Source organism: Caretta caretta, chromosome 7 (assembly GCF_965140235.1).
Source record: "Caretta caretta isolate rCarCar2 chromosome 7, rCarCar1.hap1, whole genome shotgun sequence".
NCBI classification, from domain to species: domain Eukaryota; kingdom Metazoa; phylum Chordata; order Testudines; family Cheloniidae; genus Caretta; species Caretta caretta.
Genome location: NC_134212.1, coordinates 5,040,276 through 5,059,078, shown reverse-complemented (window position 1 = coordinate 5,059,078; position 18,803 = coordinate 5,040,276). Strand labels below are relative to the sequence as shown.

General features: G+C 43.2%; 1 protein-coding gene and 1 long non-coding RNA gene across 11 annotated transcripts in view; one reads left to right on the top strand and one right to left on the bottom strand.

Annotated features, from left to right (window-relative positions):
- Window positions 1-18,803, top strand: part of CADPS (calcium dependent secretion activator) — a 389,708-nt gene that overhangs the window by 106,837 nt on the left and 264,068 nt on the right. The window lies entirely within an intron of this gene.
- LOC125640490 (uncharacterized) overlaps window positions 8,532-18,803 on the bottom strand; it is a 37,283-nt gene continuing 27,011 nt past the window's right edge. Inside the window, exon 3 of the long non-coding RNA XR_007357793.2 lies at window positions 8,532-8,707. This is a non-coding gene — a long non-coding RNA (uncharacterized LOC125640490). The remainder of the gene's footprint in view (window positions 8,708-18,803) is intronic.

Genomic DNA, 18,803 nt, shown 5'->3' with positions numbered 1-18,803 from the left:
TAAAGCAAACATTGGCTGGGGCCCTGGCAACATGCTTGTTGAGGGAACCCAACTGATCTTTCTAATGTAGCCTGAAAGCTGGAGCCAATGTCTTGCTCTGAGATAACCTGTCACTTGCTCCACATCTGTGCCGGCTGGGCTGTGGTTGATTACTGCAGGGCACAAAGGGGGCTGTAGCAGATGCAGTGTGTTATACCTCTCCAACCCAGTGTTGCCTTTGTGGAGTCCCACTGTGTATGAACATACTAGTCATACCCCCAAAATGCCAACTCTCACTTCCTCCTACCACCACTCCTACCCTGCTACAGTGCCAAGAGCCCTTGGAGGGAGGATCCTGTGAATGAGGCCTAAATATTTGGGCCTAAAACAGGTTCACACCAATGGGCACTTTCAGCTACATGGGGGCAGTGTGGCAGAGTTGATCCACTCCATGTTGGAACTCTGAGAGGAGACGCTGATTAATTCATGCTGACTGTCTCTTTTTATCTCCACCTGGATATAAAGGAAGTGGACATAGCTCTTTACTCAGAAGGAACTAGGACTTGGGGGAAGGAAGCCTCTGCAGAGAAAATTTAGACACAGCCAAGCTTTGGGAGGAAATGTAGATGCGAGTTTAACAAGAAAGGCAAATCCCAGGCAGGGGACAAGGCTGGACCAAATAGGGTGAGTGGAATCCTGGCCCCAGTGAAATCAATGTCAACATTCCCACTGACTTCAGTTGGGTCAGGATTTTACCTAGCAAGTGTAGATTTTGTTCAGAGCAAGGTAGGAACTCCAGCAGACGTATGCCTCTAAGAGTGCGTTTTCACCGTGGATTATTCTGCTGCCTTACTGTGACCTGCTGTTAATTATGTCATAGAATCACAGAATATCAGGGTAGGAAGGGACCTCAGGAGGTCATCTAGTTCAACCCCCTGCTCAAAGCAGGACCAGTCCCCAACTAAATCATCCCAGCCAGGGCTTTGTCAAGCCTGTCCTTAAAAATATCTAAGGAAGGAGATTCCACCACCTCCCTAGGTAACGCATTCCAGTGTTTCACCACCCTCCTACTGAAAAAGTTTTTCCTAATATCCAACCTAAACCTCCCCCACTGCAACTTGAGACCATTACTCCTTGTTCTGTCATCTGCTACCACTGAGAACAGTCTAGATCCATCCTCTTTGGAACCCCCTTTCAGGTAGTTGAAAGCAGCTATCAAATCCCCCCTCATTCTTCTCTTCTGAAGACTAAACATCCCCAGTTCCCTCAGCCTCTCCTCATAAGTCATGTGTTCCAGTCCCCTAATCATTTTTGTTGCCCTCCGCTGGACTCTTTCCAATTTTTCCACATCCTTCTTGTAGTGTGGGACCGAAAACTGGACACAGTACTCCAGATGAGGCCTCACCAATGTCGATTAGAAGGGAACGATCACGTCTCTCAATCTGCTGGCAGTGCCCCTACTTATACATTCCAAAATGCCATTGGCCTCCTTGGCAACAAGGGCACACTGTTGACTCATATCCAGCTTCTCGTCCACTGTAACCCCTAGGTCCTTTTCTGCAGAACTGCTGCCTAGCCACTTGGTCCTAGTCTGTAGCGGTGCATGGGATTCTTTCGTCCTAAGTGCAGGACTCTGCACTTGTCCTTGTTGAACCTCATCAGATTTCTTTTGGCCCAATCCTCCAATTTGTCTAGGTCCCTCTGTATCCTATCCCTACTCTCCAGCGTATCTACCTCTCCTCCCAGTTGAGTGTCATCTGCAAACTTGCTGAGGGTGCAATCCACACCATCCTCCAGATCATTTATGAAGATATTGAACAAAACGGCCCGAGGACCGACCCGTGGGGCACTCCACTTGTTACCGGCTGCCAACTAGACATGGAGCCATTGATCACTACCCATTGAGCCCGACAATCTAGCCAACTTTCTACCCACCTTATAGTGCATTCATCCAGCCCATACTTCTTTAACTTGCTGGCAAGAATACTGTGGGAGACCGTGTAAAATGCTTTGCTAAAGTCAAGGAACAGCATGTCCACCACTTTCCCCTCATCCACAGAGCCAGTTATCTCATCATGGAAAGCATGTCATGGAAAACATATGTCATGGGAAGCATATTTTTTATTCACTTCTGGAGGATATTTTTATGTAAAGGAAGGATTATTTCTAAAGAGACTTTTTATTTTTAACACTATATCCCTAAGCAGTATTATAGGAGTATTCGTAATGTAATGGAAGCGATGCCTTGGAGTCTGCACATATAACCAAAACAAACAAGATTGATGTGGTTGGAAAGGTTTTGAGGAAACAAAGAGATGAAATTACATTACAGTGAAATAATGATGGATTTGTCTAACAACTTTCTGACACGAAATTTTCAAATAGTGCACAGAATCTAATAGTTTTGCATATTCACATCTTTTCCTGCAGAGATGGTTTACTCCAATTGTGACAGTCTAAGAATAAAGCATCTGGGCTCCTACTGAAGAATTCTGTGTCTCTGTGTGTGTGTGTGCGTTCGCGCGTGCGTAAGACAGATGTTGTATAGTGTTTTGAGAGGAAGGGATGGTCTTGTGTGTCAGGCCCAGAACTCAGAGCCAGGAGACTTGGGCTGAATTCTTGGTTCTACCTTAAAATTCCTCTGTAACCTTGGAGAACTTAGTTAGGGCCAGATTTTCAACAGAGTTTAACCCCCATTGTGATGCTGCAGTTGGAGGCTGAGCTGTTTTGAAAATGTGGCCCTGGCAGTCTGATTTTTTTCAAAGGCACTGATAACTCGCAGTTCCCACTGTCTTCCATGATAGCTGTGTCCTTGGCGTTTCGGAACATCAGGTGGTGTTAACCTTTGCCGTGGTTTCCCTATCTGTAAAATGGGGATATATTTATCTACCTCATTTATGTATTGAAAGTCCAAGAAAACCAATGAATGTGAAGCGGACTGAGAAATGACAGGTTATTGCAAATTACTTCTTAGATTAATCTTTTTATTCTGAATCTGAACTCCAGGTACCTGTAATCACCAGAATTCTTTCATTTTTCCTACTACAGAAAAAGCAGTACGTTGGCATGGTTCTTATCACCCATTACTGACTGTGGCTGAAATTGGTTTCAGGCACTCATTTTCTAAATGTATGATTAAAAAGCTTATCAAATATTTTTCTTTGCAGACCCCAAGCATGGCATATACATTTCTCTAAAATACCAGTGTTATAATTCCAGTAGACATGAAATTTAAAACAAAGGGTAGAGCCTGTATCCCTTACTCACTGAATATTACATACTAGAACATGCCCTAGGTAGTGTTCTTTCACATTCTATCCTGTCAACCTCAGTGTTAGGTAAAATAGCTCTGTAGAATGTAAGTATGTGTATACAGTGTATATATATCACAAACACAATCAGGTGCATCCCTATCTAGTGGCTAGTCCACATAGCAAGATAAAAGCTTACTATTGCTACCAGCGAATGGAATTATTCCTTTAGCTCAAGTGCTAGGAGCCTGTGCCTTTTAGATCTGAAGGCATTGAGCTCGAGTCCTGCTGACTAGAGCTGGCCTAAAATTGGACTTTTCATCCCATGGCAAATTCAGGTATTTTTGACATTTCTTTTCATCCCGAATCAGTATCAAAAGCTAAAGTACATATATAAAAAATTCCTGGAACAGAAAGTCCAAAAAAATTTCAATTCAGAAATGTCAAAACAAATATTTAAGTATTCTCTCCCAATTAAAATATTTTATTTTGGCTTGACTCAGCATTAATATGCGTTCTTCTGAGCAACTATGATGTGGGGGAGTTGTAGTTTGGTTGTTTTGTGCCCCCTTTCTCCTCTATGAGCCAGGCAGCTTGGCTGGACTACATCTCCCATGATGCACCATAGGAGTTCAGCAAGGAGGGGACTGTGGTGCATCATGGGAGATGTCCAGTCAGGGTGCTCGGCTGGTAAAGGAGAATAGGGACATGAACCCCGTGAGGCACTGCAGCATCTGACACAGATTAAAGTGAAACTGATACCCCACCCCAAAATAACCCATTTTGATTCAGTTTGAAAGACTGAAGTGTTTTGATGTGGCTCTACCTTACCTGAAATTAAGCATATAGTTTAGATTTTTCCCAACAGAAAATCAAATTTCAGCAAAATTGGAGTTTTCCAGTGGAAAATTTCAATTTTTCAGCAACTACATTTACCATTGGAAAAAGCTCTTTGGTGGAAGATTTTCAGCCAACTGAAGTGCTACTGTCTCAGGCAGGAGTCATTACACATGCTTCAGATACTTCAGATCTATCCATCTTTGTGCACATCTCTGAGTATCTTTATTTCCCATCTGCATCTCCGTAATAACAGACAAAATAGGCATTTGTTATTTTTTACATACCTTGGTCGCTGCTCACCTGCATTTTCAGGTGACTTTTTGGCCTTACCCTATGTACCAAAGAGCTTTATTGCATTGAAGAAGAAAGAATTAACATTTTTTGAAGAACGCTCTAAAATTAACATATCGAAAATACATATTTTTTTTTACATGAAAGGAATGATTTTTAAGTTTACACATTACAAACTTTAACTCTGCCGGTACTATCGTTTTGAACGCTAATGGCCTCTTTAGTGACCCCTCTGAAATGAGATCTGTCTCAGTGTAGTACCCAGGGGAAAAGTAGCCAACTCACAAAAAGCAGCACATCCTTGGCACTAACCGAGACTGGCCTATTGGCCCACTTTCCTCAGGGAGGCCAAGTTTTGAAATGACTATGAAAAGCCCTAAATATGTTCCATCCGGACTATTCAGGAGGCAAGACAGGAAAGCTTGATCTTCTGTTACTTGTGATGCACTAGGTCTGTGGAGAGAGTTTCAGGTCGGAAGGGACCACCAGATCATCCAGACCTGTGGCTCTCAAACTTTTGTACGGGTGACCCCTTTCACATAGAAAGTCTCTGCATGTGACCCCCCCCTTATAAATTAAAAACATTTTTTCTATATTTAACACCATTATAAATGATGGAGGCAAAGCAGGGTTTGGGGTGGAGATTGACAGCTTGCGACCCCCCCCATGTAATAACCTTGTGACCCCCTGAGGGATCCCGATCTCCAGTTTGAGAACCCCTGATCCAGACTGACTGCATTTTTTTTGTAAAGTTATCTGGGAATGGAGGATTAGGGTTCTTTAGGGGTCACAGGCTACTAATCACCACCCAGCACCCACTCACCAAGCCAACAACCAGAATTAGACCAAAATGGTACAGCCCTCAGGAGCACACGTGCCAGCTTCCTCTCGGCCCCGAGGATGCTCAACACCCCGCTCCATCCCTGGCCCCACCTCCTTCTCCCAAGCCCCCACCGCTGCCCCGCCTCTTCCCACCCCCCCACCTCTTCCTGCCCAGTTCTGCCCCCTTCTCCAAGTGCGCCCCATTCCCACTTTTCTCCCACCCAGCCCGAGTGCCTCCTGCACACTGCAAAACAGCTGATCACAGCAGGTGGAAGCACTGGTAGGGAGCGGGAGGAGTTGATCACAAAGCCACTAGTGGATGGGAGGCGCTGGAGGGGAAGGCAGGGGAGCTGGCTGTCCATGGGTGCGCCTATACTCTGGAGACTAAACAACTGTGAGTCACAGGCAGAGAACAGGATAAACCAAGGACTTTAGTCTGCACAGCTGTCCAGCTAGCATCTTCACAACCACGATCTTGATTCCCTCCCTTTGTCTCTGTCTCTTAAAGTCACATGAGTCCTTACTATTGCTGAGTCTATTGTGTTAAAAAAAAAATCCCACACACCTTGGCCGACATGCTTTTAAAATAATCACTAGTTCCAACCCTTTCAGCACCACCCTCTGTTTGTGGTAATTCAATATTTATTTCCATGGAAACGGGAATGGCAGCCTGAAGCCTTCCTCAGGGTTGTAATTACTCTTGTTGCTTTCAATGGCTGAGGCTCAGCATGCTTGTCAGCACCGGGGTAGCTTTGAAAGCTGGTTTGGAGGTTAAATTGAAAATGGAAAGTCCTGGGTGAATGGATGAAATTGCCTTTTATGATCTTTTTTTTGTAAAGTTATCTGGGAAAATGGGGGATTAGGGTTCTTCGGCGTTTATTATTTAGAAGTAATGTTGGTGCACACCTGAGAGGTGTCCGAAAGGTGGAGAGCGGAGAGTCCAGTTTACAGGCTTTATTTTATCACTCTAGTTAGCTTTTTCCACTGGTAGCTGCCCAGTTTTGGAAACGGAGGCCCAAAGTTTGTATGTAAAAATGTACACGAGGAAGTAGATCAATTACCAGCGTTGATCAGTCACTTGGGTGCCTGCATGCAAAGGGGTTCTCTGTCTGATAGCAGTGTGGCCCTTAAAGTGTGATTCTTCTCTGCTAAGTGACTGTGTAAAATTATCACGGTGGTTTCCATGTTTGTGTGTCAATTCTTTCCCGTCAAATATGTTCAGTTTACCAAGACTTTAATAAAAAAAAAAAAAAAAAGGAGAAAGGGGTTCCCGCTGGCAGTTACACTGATGCATGCTTAGCTCTGAGAGTCCAGCCTGGGTTCTTTCCTGCCTTCACAGCATTTGCGTGTCATGAATAGACCTAGACAAAGCGGGTCAAGTTTAAAGAGGGACCTAGGTTTGTGAGGGAGGGACCTGTGGTGGGATATAAACAGCAGAGCCTCCATGTGTTTAATAAAGCTTTGTGGATTAGAGCTCTCCCATTTTACTTTTAGCTAAGGAAATAACTCCCACCAGTAATAGAGTACAGCAGGTCAGTTTGGACCCTGAGGCTATGCCACTCATACCGCTGCAGCCAGGCCCCTTTTGTCACACACTAGTTCGAGCAGAACTAGTGCTTGTCTGTCTGCCTGAGCTGGGGCTTATGCCTCCCAGCTACTGTGTAGACCTACCCTTAGTGACACTTGTGTATCCCCCTTGTTTTCAGCGGGTTTGCACACGTGAGTGGCTGGAGCTTGGTGAACAGTTGTACTGTTGATGGACTTGGCTCACAGAATCTTAGCTAGGCTAGTTTGTGAGAGCAGAGCGGAGTAGATGGCAGTAATCCCTTGCCTGTCTCAGCAGGGATAACCGAGTAGACAACTGGAGCAGAGCTGTCAGGTAAGAAGGTACCATTTGTACATAGACACTTTTCAGAGCAGGACTACATTTCAGTAGTTTAAGGGCTCTCTCCTTCTGCTGTGTATGACATATAAAGCATGTGTGCATGCATGCAGTCACTGGCTGCTGGGTAATCTATTATGTTCTGCAGCATAATGGACAGAGCGTAATCTCTGCTCCCCTAATTATATTTGAAGCAAATTAGCTCGTCCATTAGCCAAAATAAATCTGATGTAGCATAATAGGGAGTTCTCCAGTGATGGTTGATCAATAACTCATGTGAAGAATAGCCAAATGCTGCTGAGCAGATGGTCATGGCTGAGACATGGTCAATTAAACTTGTTTGAGATACTTTAATTTCATCAGAGGGTTTTTAACTCCTTTCTTTACCCGCTGGGGATGTGTGGTTTTTGTGCAGTGGGAAGCTGGGCTCGGGTTCTGCTGTGGACTCAGTCTTCTGGGTTTTGGATTTGTTCTAGAAACTGAATTAGAGCACCTGAAATAAATGAGACACTAAGGGGAAAAATGATAATGGCACACATGTTACAGTAACAAAGACACCCAGCTTCTAGCATCAAACAGGGGTATTTATTGGAAAGAGGAAAGCTGTTGTGCTTCTGTGCTGTGTCTTTCCCAGGCTACCTCCTTCAGAGAGAGAGAGAGAGAGAGAGAGAGAGAGTGGATGCATCCCCACAGCATAGACAAACTTCACTGTTCTCCCAGTGAAGCCTGAGACTCTGTGCATGGTGCTGGAATTCTCTCTTCTGATTATTGGTCTATTTCCACATCTCTGTATTCCACTGTGGCATGTGGGTCAATATCCAGACAGTATGTGGATATGAAGGGGAGCCTTGATTCGTGCTCTCTGCTTTTCTGGGGAATGGCTTGAATGCTCAGTGTCCCATATGCCATGGCACAAGTTTGGAGATGGATTTCATTCCTAAATTGCAGCTGAAATTCACTAGGTCTCCCCAGCCAAAATGAGTGCTCAGTGGTAATTGTTCACATCTGATCTACCTTGCTTTTTCCACCCTATTCCATTCAGGTTTTTCCACCATTATCACCATGGTACCCATCCCCTATATGTAACCTATTGCTAGCCTATCAGGAGAATGTGACCCATGGAGTTGAATTACTTGTTTTCTACCAGCCTAATGAAAAGAGGGAGTTCTGAGTACCCACTACAGTAATTTTAGAAGAGATTGACTTAAAAAGGCTCTGAAGTATAATAACTAGAGCAGCTCAGCTAACCAGTAAAAGTTAGCACTGGGGGGGGGGGGCGGGAAGCTCACCAGTAACCGCTGTCTTGGTGCATTTCAAGCATCACGTTCAAATTAAATTGAAAACTGTTGTGCTTCATCTTCAACTTCAAAAGTAAAACCCGACCTACACGGCACCTCTGATAGTAGCAGAGACTTTAAAATTCAGATTCAGGGTGATTTTTTTAACATTAATTCTCAAGGCAATCGTTGTTGGTTTTTTCAAATATTTATTTATTTATTTATTGCTGGAGTGATCCTCTCCTAACCATACAGGCTTTCTATAATATCCACAGTTCAAAGTTTAAATTACCATCAAGATGGCTCTTCAATTTTATTTTTTTCTAAATGTTCCCATATATGCTCTTCATCCTCCTGTTTTCAAGCTGAAAAGGGGACATAAAACAAAAGAAGACATACACTGTAAACTTCAAATGCCTTGACATTTTCAGTCTCTCTTAATCTCTCTAGTCAGGGACTTACAATGCTTTTTTCCCAATCTATTGGTAGGATTTCCCTATTTCCTCACCAGAGTTATTTTTAATCAAATCAGAAGCACCATTTCAGATGGATATTTATGAACACGGTTCTTCCATTTCAGGAAGGAGAAGCTGTGCTATAAATTCCTGACACTAGGTAATAGCTTTTGGGGAAAGAAAGAATGATAATTTTGCAAGTGCCCAGTCCAGAATAGGGAATCTGCCTGCTGAAACTACCGTATGCAGAGGATCAAAGAGCTTGAGGAGAGGACAAGTTTTAAAACTTGAATTATGAGATGAGAGAACTGCTTTGGAAGTGTTGGAATGCCTCTGATCACACGTATCAGTTCAGTGGAATGTAGAGATGTGGAAATAGACCAGAACCCAGAAGAGAGAATTCTGGCACTGTGTAAAAGGATGATAGGACCACACCTGACGCTGCTGTGCAGGACGGATGCTGAAGAAGTGGGGAAGTACTGACAAGGGCTGGAGAAAGAATAAAGGTTCTTCAGGGGCATTAAGTGTGCCAGGTTGGGAAAACTGTTCTTTAAATTCACTAGTTAAAGAGGAGATTTGAGGAGGTTATAATTGAGGCCCAGAATAGGAAATGATAGGTATATGCCCCGAAATTACTAGTGAGAAGGGTCATAATTAAAAACTAGAGGGAGTGGATAGAAAAGAGACATTTTCTCTAAGCTTCTTTATGCTTATTAAAGGATAATTGAAGTGCAGAATGGGCTCTTAGATTTGCAACAATAAATACACTGAAATAGATTTTAAAAGGAAAAACAATTTCCAGGTTCAAAACATGAGACAGGCAGGTTGCGATTCAGCGGAGTCCCACACTGTTACTGTGGTAGACTTCTTGGCTGGTGCTGTGTGAAAAATTCTGGGCGCCAAATTGTCATTTACCTTTCACAACAAAGTTGCTGGGGGTGTTGCTGGATCAGTCACGGAGCTCCTCCGTTCCAAGTCAGTGGGAGGGAGAAAAAGAAAGAGAACCTTCAAACATATCATAATGTAGCTGAGCTTCATTGGGCAAAGGCGGCCCCCTCGGACAGTGCAAGGATGAGGCAGGATTTGGAGGGGCCAAAGGATCTAGCTTTATAATATTCAATATAGGTTCTTATTCCACCTCCATCGTTATAGTATTTGAGCATCTTCCCGTCATGCACTGTGCTATGTGACTAATGTTTCTCACATGTGGTTCATTATTTCTCTCCTTCTCTGGGCTTTCGTATGTGGTGGGAACACTCTGGGTTGTTCCACCCATTAGGGAAAGGATCCCTTATTCCCAGCAGAGATACACAGGCTCGGGGTGGGGACTCTTGCCTTAGGTATGTTGTTATAGCCTCCTCACAAGCAAACTACCAGGCCAAGTTACACATCTGGGATGTTGCCATTCCATAAACCCAAGCTGGACATGGTTCATCATTGGGCACTAGGGGCCTGAATCACAAAAAGACAGTGTCATGTACTTTAGGAAAGATCCACGGTAATTTAATAATAATCCGCAGAGTCAAGCAAATAACTGACACCAACAGGAGGTAATGGAACAGATCTTGTATTTAGAACAAGCATTCCCTTGCTTTCCATTGGTGTCGGTGGTGTCATTGCTGAGAGAGAATTTGGCCTTAGAGGTGAATTATTTCAAACAGTGCCTCATTTCCTTGTGAGGAAGAGTTCAAATCCCTGTATCTGTAATACAAGCTGCAGGGTGAAAAAGCCAATGAATGCCACAAGGTGTGAACTGTGTGTTCTGTTAGCAATATGTTAGCAAAGCCAATTTTCACTCCTCTCTTTGCATTCTCCCTGACCAAACATGGCCAGCAGGAGGCCAAACAAAGAAATGACTTTTACCCTTTACTCCCTGAAAGCATGGAAAGATGCAGAATTATTAGTAGTAGCATTCTGTGTTCCCCCATACATGGTCCTGCCAAACAAGCTGGGAAGCACTCAGAGACAGAAGGGATGTTACCCAGACCCATCTCCTTTTCAGCAATTGAGCATTGACCAGGAAAGAATCCATATGCAGTGGTGTTAACAGTGCTATGGAAGGCTAGAATATTCCGTAATGCATAACTGGTGCATACTCCTGCCCTGTATTAGCTTTTTTCTTTTAACATGGAATGCGATGCAGCAGTTAAAAAATTAAATTGTGTGTTCAGGTCTTTTAATTTAGTTTTGCATTCTCTGTGAGACTGTTAACCTTCGGCAGCACTTTGCTCCTCCTCTCCCCATTTTATGCTAACGTACTGTAGTTTTACTGGGTGAATTGTCAGTGACGAGCAAGGAATGAGTTTTTTAAATATCAATAGTCTTATGCTGGTATAAGGAGATCTTTTGTTGGCATAGATAATCCACCTCCCCAGATGATATAAACTATAATGGCAAAATGAGACTTTCTTCCCACCTCCAACCAACATAACTATGCTAACGACACTTTGTAGTGTAGACGTGACCTAAGAAACAGGAGTTTTCCGTTGATCTGCATTGGCCTCAGATCACTCTTTCAGCTTTCTTTTTATGACGAAATAGAGAAATAATTTTTTTGATACATCCCATCCCATAGAGAGTATTTTAAAAATTTTCTATCAAGTATTTTACAAAGTCTTTTTGTTTCTCCAGCAAAGTGGTAAAAGTGGTTTCTGGGTGATGGTTGCTTATTTCCCACTGTCCATATTGTGTTCACTCTTCCAGAAAATAGAACTATTGAATATCTGTCAAATAATACAGAAATATGGACAGCCTAAAAGAATGAAATGTACAGAGATTGGAAGGGGGAAAGAGTTCAGTTTATAAAACTACATCCTGTTTTGAATGCAATACACAACATGATTGTAGTGCCAATCTTTAAAAAAGGGAAGGAGGAGGATCCTGGGAACTACAGGCCAGTCAAACCTCACCTCAGTCCCCGGAAAAATCATGGAGCAGGTCCTCAGAAAATCAATCCTGAAGCACTTACATGAGAGGAAAGTGATCAGGAACAGTCAGCATGGATTCACCAAGGGAAGGTCATGCCTGACTAATCTAATCGCCTTCTATGATGAGATTACTGGTTCTGTGGATGAAGGGAAAGCAGTGGATGTATTGTTTCTTGACTTTAGCAAAGCTTTTGACACAGTCTCCCACAGTATTCTTGTCAGCAAGTTAAAGAAGTATGGGCTGGATGAATGCACTATAAGGTGGGTAGAAAGCTGGCTAGATTGTCGGGCTCAACGGGTAGTGATCAATGGCTCCATGTCTAGTTGGCAGCCGGTGTCAAGTGGAGTGCCCCAGGGGTCGGTCCTGGGACCGGTTTTGTTCAATATCTTCATAAATGATCTGGAGGATTATGTGGATTCACTCAGCAAATTTGCGGATGATACTAAACTAGGAGGAGTGGTAGATACGCTGGAGGGCAGGGATAGGGTACAGAGGGACCTAGACAAATTGGAGGATTGGGCCAAAAGAAATCTGATGAGGTTCAATAAGGATAAGTGCAGGGTCCTGCACTTAGGACGGAAGAACCCAATGCACAGCTACAGACTAGGGACCGAATGGCTAGGCAGCAGTTCTGCAGAAAAGGACCTGGGGGTGACAGTGGACGAGAAGCTGGATATGAGTCAGCAGTGTGCCCTTGTTGCCAAGAAGGCCAATGGCATTTTTGGCATGTATAAGTAGGGGCATAGCGAGCAGATCGAGGGACGTGATCGTTCCCCTCTGTTCGACATTGGTGAGGCCTCATCTGGAGTACTGTGTCCAGTTTTGGGCCCCACACTACAAGAAGGATGTGGAAAAATTGGAGAGAGTCCAGCGAAGGGCAACAAGAATGATTAGGGGTCTGGAACACATGAGTTATGAGGAGAGGCTGAGGGAACTGGGATTGTTTAGTCTGCAGAAGAGGAGAATGAGGGGGGATTTGATAGCTGCTTTCAACTACCTGAAAGGTGGATCCAAAGAGGATGGTTCTAGACTATTCTCAGTGGTGGAAGAGGACAGGACAAGGAGTAATGGTCTCAAGTTGCAGTGGGGGAGGTTTAGATTGGATATTAGGAAAAACTTTTTCAGTAGGAGGGTGGTGAAACACTGGAATGCGTTACCTAGGGAGGTGGTAGAATCTCCTTCCTTAGAAGTTTTTAAGGTCAGGCTTGACGAAGCCCTGGCTGGGATGATTTAGTTGGGGATTGGTCCTGCTTTGAGCAGGGGGTTGGACTAGATGACCTCCTGAGGTCCCTTCCAACCCTGATATTCTATGATTCTATGTCATTTTAATTTAGACAAGTTCAAAGTTGCATGGCTTGGGCGGAGGACAGAGCAGAATAAATGGAAAATAAAATTAGGTGAACCCATCAATCTTGCATCTAAAACAATGCTAAAATAAAAGCTGAGAGTAAGCATATTTGCTGGGAGGAATGGGAAATCTCAGCAATTGTTTCTCCTAAAGGATATCCCTGCAGGGCTGCCTTTGCATCTCTCCAAAACGACTGTAACTCAGGAAGCAACCAGCAAACTAGATTTCATGTCATTACAAATGCGCTGTTTTAGTATCCACAGAGCACGCAAGCCACCTCTTATAGCTTTTTCAATATTAAACTTTCATACTCAAAATATTATGTGTTAGTGATTGAACAATCTCCTTCTACTTGTGCATGTGAGTCGCCCAATGAGGGATTGGAGCGTGAGTTAAATGTGGGCTTTGATGTAAGCAAACGTCCGATGTAGTGAACTAAAGAATCCCTTACCACGACACTACAGCTGTTAAAAAATCATACAGAGAATGGACCAGACTCCAGCATGCATGTTCAAGTGTGTTCTCTGCAGTAGAGTGGTGGTTACTGGCAGGGTGAGAACTCCCTGGGACATTTTTCACATGTTATTTGCCATTGTCCCAATATTAGAAATGTTTGGCCAAGGGTCCGAGATATAGTTTGCAATGATAAGTTGCCAGCTGAGAGAGAGAGAGAGCTGTTTACTACATGATTTTTCATCATTTCCATGGGACTGCAAAGTCTTTTCATAAAATGGCTGCAATCGATGGACCTTGGCCATGCAATGAAGAGGGGAAACTCATGCATCCCACTGCTTCATGATGGGCATGTCGACACAATAATTGCTGGGAAAGAGCCTGGTGTTTATAAGATTAATGACAAAAGTGAAAAGAATTTCATGGGGTGCAGGAAAAGTGTGTTTCTGACCTACTGTGCAGATGAGGTATATAAGGGGTGCTGTACATCCAGCTGGCATTTTGATTTCTGTGGAGTGTGTTGGCCCTTAGTTTATACTATGCAGAGTTTGGTGGTGGTGTGAAATGAAGAGATTTTATATAAGTTAGGGTTACAGTTAAGGTGGGATAGGGAAGGATGATGGAAGTGGCAATACACTGCATTACACAGCAGCTGCTGGCAGATGACCGGTACGGGTTGGGTGGACAGATGAAACGGAGCATGTATCCTACTGGAGAGTCTTGAAATCAGAAGGTAGATCCTCATGCTGGTGACATTTCTTTTAGGTGTAAGCATTCCAGAATTACGGCAGAAGGGGGAGGGAAACAGACTCTGCACTCCTACAAAATGTATTATGAAGTGGTGATAGCGTTTTGCTGTCCTCTCATGAGCATGTGCCAAGGTTACTGACATCAATAATAGAGGGGGCTCTCTTAGGGGAGACTGACGAGGCCACTAAAGCTATGGATGGTTAAAGGTTAATACACAGGTTTTCTGTATTCAGCTACTAGGCATGCACTTGCCCTGAATTATGATATCAAACCATGCGTGCGGCTTCTATCCATTGCCTGATAATGGCTTACCTTTGCTTCTGTATTGGAACAGGAGGGATATTCTACGGGGAGCTGTATACTTAAAGCCTTATCCCTTTGACCCACATAAAGAGAATGCGCACCAATTGGAGCTTTTCATCTGCATGGCTTGGGAGGGGCTGAGAGTTTCCCTGCTCATGGGTTGAGTGCACAACTTTGTCTGCTCAGCTTCTACTGAGTTTATAACATAGCAAGCTCGTTTTCAGTCTCGTTGTTTTCAGAGAAGATGGAGAAATCTTGTGGATAGCGATGATTTGGTTTAAAATAATAATACAGGAGGGAAGAATGTTCTGTCATTTTTTTTCTTCCCTCTATACCTTTATCCTGATGATATTTGAGCAGGTTTGCTGGCAATCTAATGTCTAATGCAACTGAAGAGAGCACAGGGAAAGAGGCAAATACCTTGCACACCTTTATTCAAAATCAGGTCCTGGTTTATGAAATATTTGTACGACTGAGTTTTATTAGAAATGCTTCAATGGCAGAATAGTTTTACTGAATCAGCTGACGCCAGCTCCATATGGTGGAAATGTCACGATGCATGCATAGTATTTTTGACATCATTCTAAATTTCCACTATTTCTCTGTCGTTCCTGAAATATGCAGCTCTCATAAATGGAAAGATGTGCAGTGTAAAATTTGCAAATATCTCAAACATTCCTTACTGTAGTATTTTTTTTCACCACTATTGATCATTGTCTTCTAATTGCTCAGTTTGATTATTTTTATTCTTCTGTGTATATATATTTTCTGTTTTTAACTAAGAGTAGCATAAGTGCCAGATCCTCAAATAGCAGCAACCCAGCCACGCACCTGAGTTTTTGAACAATTCTACTTTAAAAAAAAAAAAAAGTGAATTTGCCTGTTTGGATTAAATCTTACCTTTCCCCCTCTGATTTGGGTTTCTACTCCCCCACATTGTGCATAATTATTCCCAGCCAAAAATCCAGATGGCTAAATAGCAATTTCATGTAAATGAGGTGGAAAAGCTGTGTCTGCCACTGTCTAAATTATTCAAAAATAGTCTTGTGGAAGGTAGCAGATATCTGGTCAGAAGATGCACCCTGTTTTCAGCGGGGGAAAGAGATTTAATTTGAAATATTATAAGAGAAGTAAAACAAGTTATACAGTATCAAAGATATGTATCTAGAATTGATGATAAGCAAAGGGCGTTATCAGCAGTAGGATTTTGGGAAAGGAACTAATTACAGAAAGGCTGGAAACAGTATCTTGCAACATCCTTGCATTGTTTTTAAAGAGACAGGTGTCGTTGCTTCAAGACTTAGACAGTGGTTTCCTTTGGGGAGCCCCTCTTGACAAGCTAGGTCTTAGCAAACTGTACCTAGTAGGGAACCTGCAGATCCCATGTATTCTTGCAATGCTTTGTTCCTCCCCTTGCTTCCCTACTGCCAGCAGTGTGACTCCTGGTTTTTCTTATTATCATTAAACTATAGGCAATCATTCAGGGCCATTGCTTGGTCAATCTGTTCCTCCTTTATGGGTTGATTTAAAAAAAAAAACAGTTGAGAATGTCCTGAAGTCAGTAGGAGAAGGTTTATTTCACCGGATGAAAATAGCAAAAGAAGCTAAAATACATAAAAAGAGATAATTGGGATCATTAAACTTTGCCATCAGAATGACAGTCACTGCCATATCCATTGTATGTCTAAAAAAGGCCAGCTCAAGAGATTTTCATCCTAGGTATACCATCGAGTGCATTTAAATCCAATGTGAGATGGTTGGCCTACATTAAAGCTGCAGCATTTTAAATAGTGATCTCAGTAAAATGAAATGATCCTCAGAACTGACTCATTCTATTGGACAAGCTAAATACCCAGTATTTGATATTTACCCGGTAATATTATTACATAAACGTGAATAGGGACCATTGAAGGGTCAGGGCTCTGGGCTCCAGCATGTTAGCAGCTACCCAAACAATGTGCGCCAAAGAATTTACAGTGTCGTAAACCACATGAAAGAACTTGGAGGACGAGGCAACAGTGAAACAAGCCTTTTTAGCTCAGTGAGTATTGTGCTATGTTAGTGGGGCATGACCGGAGATCACTCAATAGTCATGTGGGCCTATCATAAGTTATTGGATGCTAAACACAAATTAGAGGTGGCTAACACCCGTTCAAAGATATTAATGATTATTAGGTATTTACTAACAAATCCCGTTTGGTATTAATACATCCCATCCCATTCAAGAGGAGGAATTCTGATCAAAGGAAGGAAATCAAAGTGATGGCAGGGAATATTGGTCAGCAGTAAAAGAGAAAATCCCATTTGAATCCTGTAGAAGCCCAAAGGGTAGCAATAAATCTCTTCAATAACATTAAGTTCTGTGCAATAGGAAATCAACAGGGACAAACCTCTATTTGATATGAATAAGACACTGACAAGCATCCCTCATGGGGACATTATTAACCCATAAGAGAAGAGCAACAAATTAAGAGGCAAGGCTAAAAACAGCTCACCCTATAACACACATCCGTTACCCTTCACAATCCATTTTACAATCTGCTCTTGGACTGTCTCCAGAGTCTGACACTTTCTAGACTCCCCTCTTACCATCCATGCCACTGAATAAAAAAACATTCTCCTGGACTCGATTTCTGCTTCCTGTTGCTGTAGGCCAGAGGTCTGTAATCTCTGCAGAACATTTTGCCAACTGTCTGATATCTTCGCACAAAAGAGCCACCCGAGGAGCATATATGACACAGAATCATAGAAATTAGAGAGAAGACCAGTTAGGTGATTTATCCACCCTTCCTTGCTGACTCTGGATTGCTCCCTACAGTATATTGTACCGGGTTTTATCTGTTGTGATTAACTGATTTAATGACACTCCCACCACATTCCTGAGCAGGTGTCTCCAGTGTCTCATAGATGACACTATTAGCAAACATTTCATAATAATCTGCCTGAACTGAGTTTGGTATGTCTTTTGGTATGAACTTTTAGGGTATGTCTACACTGCAGGTGAAGGTATGTTGTAGCACAGGTGGGCACATCATTCTAGCTTTAATCTTGCAAGCATAGTGAACAATAGTAGCGAAGGTGTGACTGTATGGGCTAGCAACCAGAGAATGTACCCAGGATCCTTGGTGGGTTTGTACTCTGGGTTAGCCTGTGTCGCCTTGTCTACACTCCTGTTGCTAGCTTCAGTCTAGCTAACACAAGTATGACTACACATGCTGCAGTCACACCTTCACTTGCACTATAGACATTCCCTACATTATACTTGTTTTGGCCACCTGAACAAATCCCACTTTGTACAGTAAACTGGGTAGAATTTTATATGGGCTCTGAGCAACCAGCACTTCCCTCTCTCTGTGTAGGCTACAGCAGAGAAGTTCTGAGCAGGGTCTTGGAGGAGGATTAGGAGGTGGCTTATGGTTTTTGGGAGCTTTTCCCACTCGAAAAGAGACATCATGGGAGAAAGCTTAAAGGTTCTTGTGGGGGGAAGTGGACAAGCAGATCTAAACTGTCATGATGGACTGGAGGTGGGAGTAGACCATGCAATAAGATAATAGGTTGGATAGAAAGGGTGGGGCTAGCTTATAGAGGACTATAGAGGTTATGGCAAGAAGTTTGTGATGAATGCAGTGGAGGAGGAGGAGCCAAGGGAGAGACTTAGAACAGAGTGGCATAGTGACTGGCTGGGGAGATATTAGCAGCAGCACAGAACTTGAGGGTGTTGAGGAGCCAGGCATAGAGGCCTGAGAGAGCAGGAGACTGCAGTAGCTAGCTAGCTGCCAAACAATCCAGCCACGGGTGAGAGTTTTGGTTCTCTGAGATGTGTAGGGAAAAGTGCCAAGATTTAGATTGTGTTTCGATATGTGAATCAGAAATGAGGACAGTGTCACAAAAGAAGCGGAGACTACAGAATTGAGCACCGGAGAGGAGGAGGGCACTTTCTACCAGGATAGAGAAAGATGTGGTGGGGAGGAGGGCTTGGGGAGATAGATCAGGAGCTCAGTTTTGACCAGGGTAAGTGTCAAGTGCCAGCTACACATTGATGCAGAAATGTCAAGACAGGCCAAGATTTTAGTTTGGAAGGAGGGAGACAAATCCCAAATAGTGACTTTTGAAAAGAAGGGTTTGGGGGGAATGGCAAATACCAGTTGAGCATGAGAGGGATGCTTTGGGTAAGAGGGCAAACTCGATCCTTGGCTGTATAAGCATGGGAACTTGAGGTAGGGA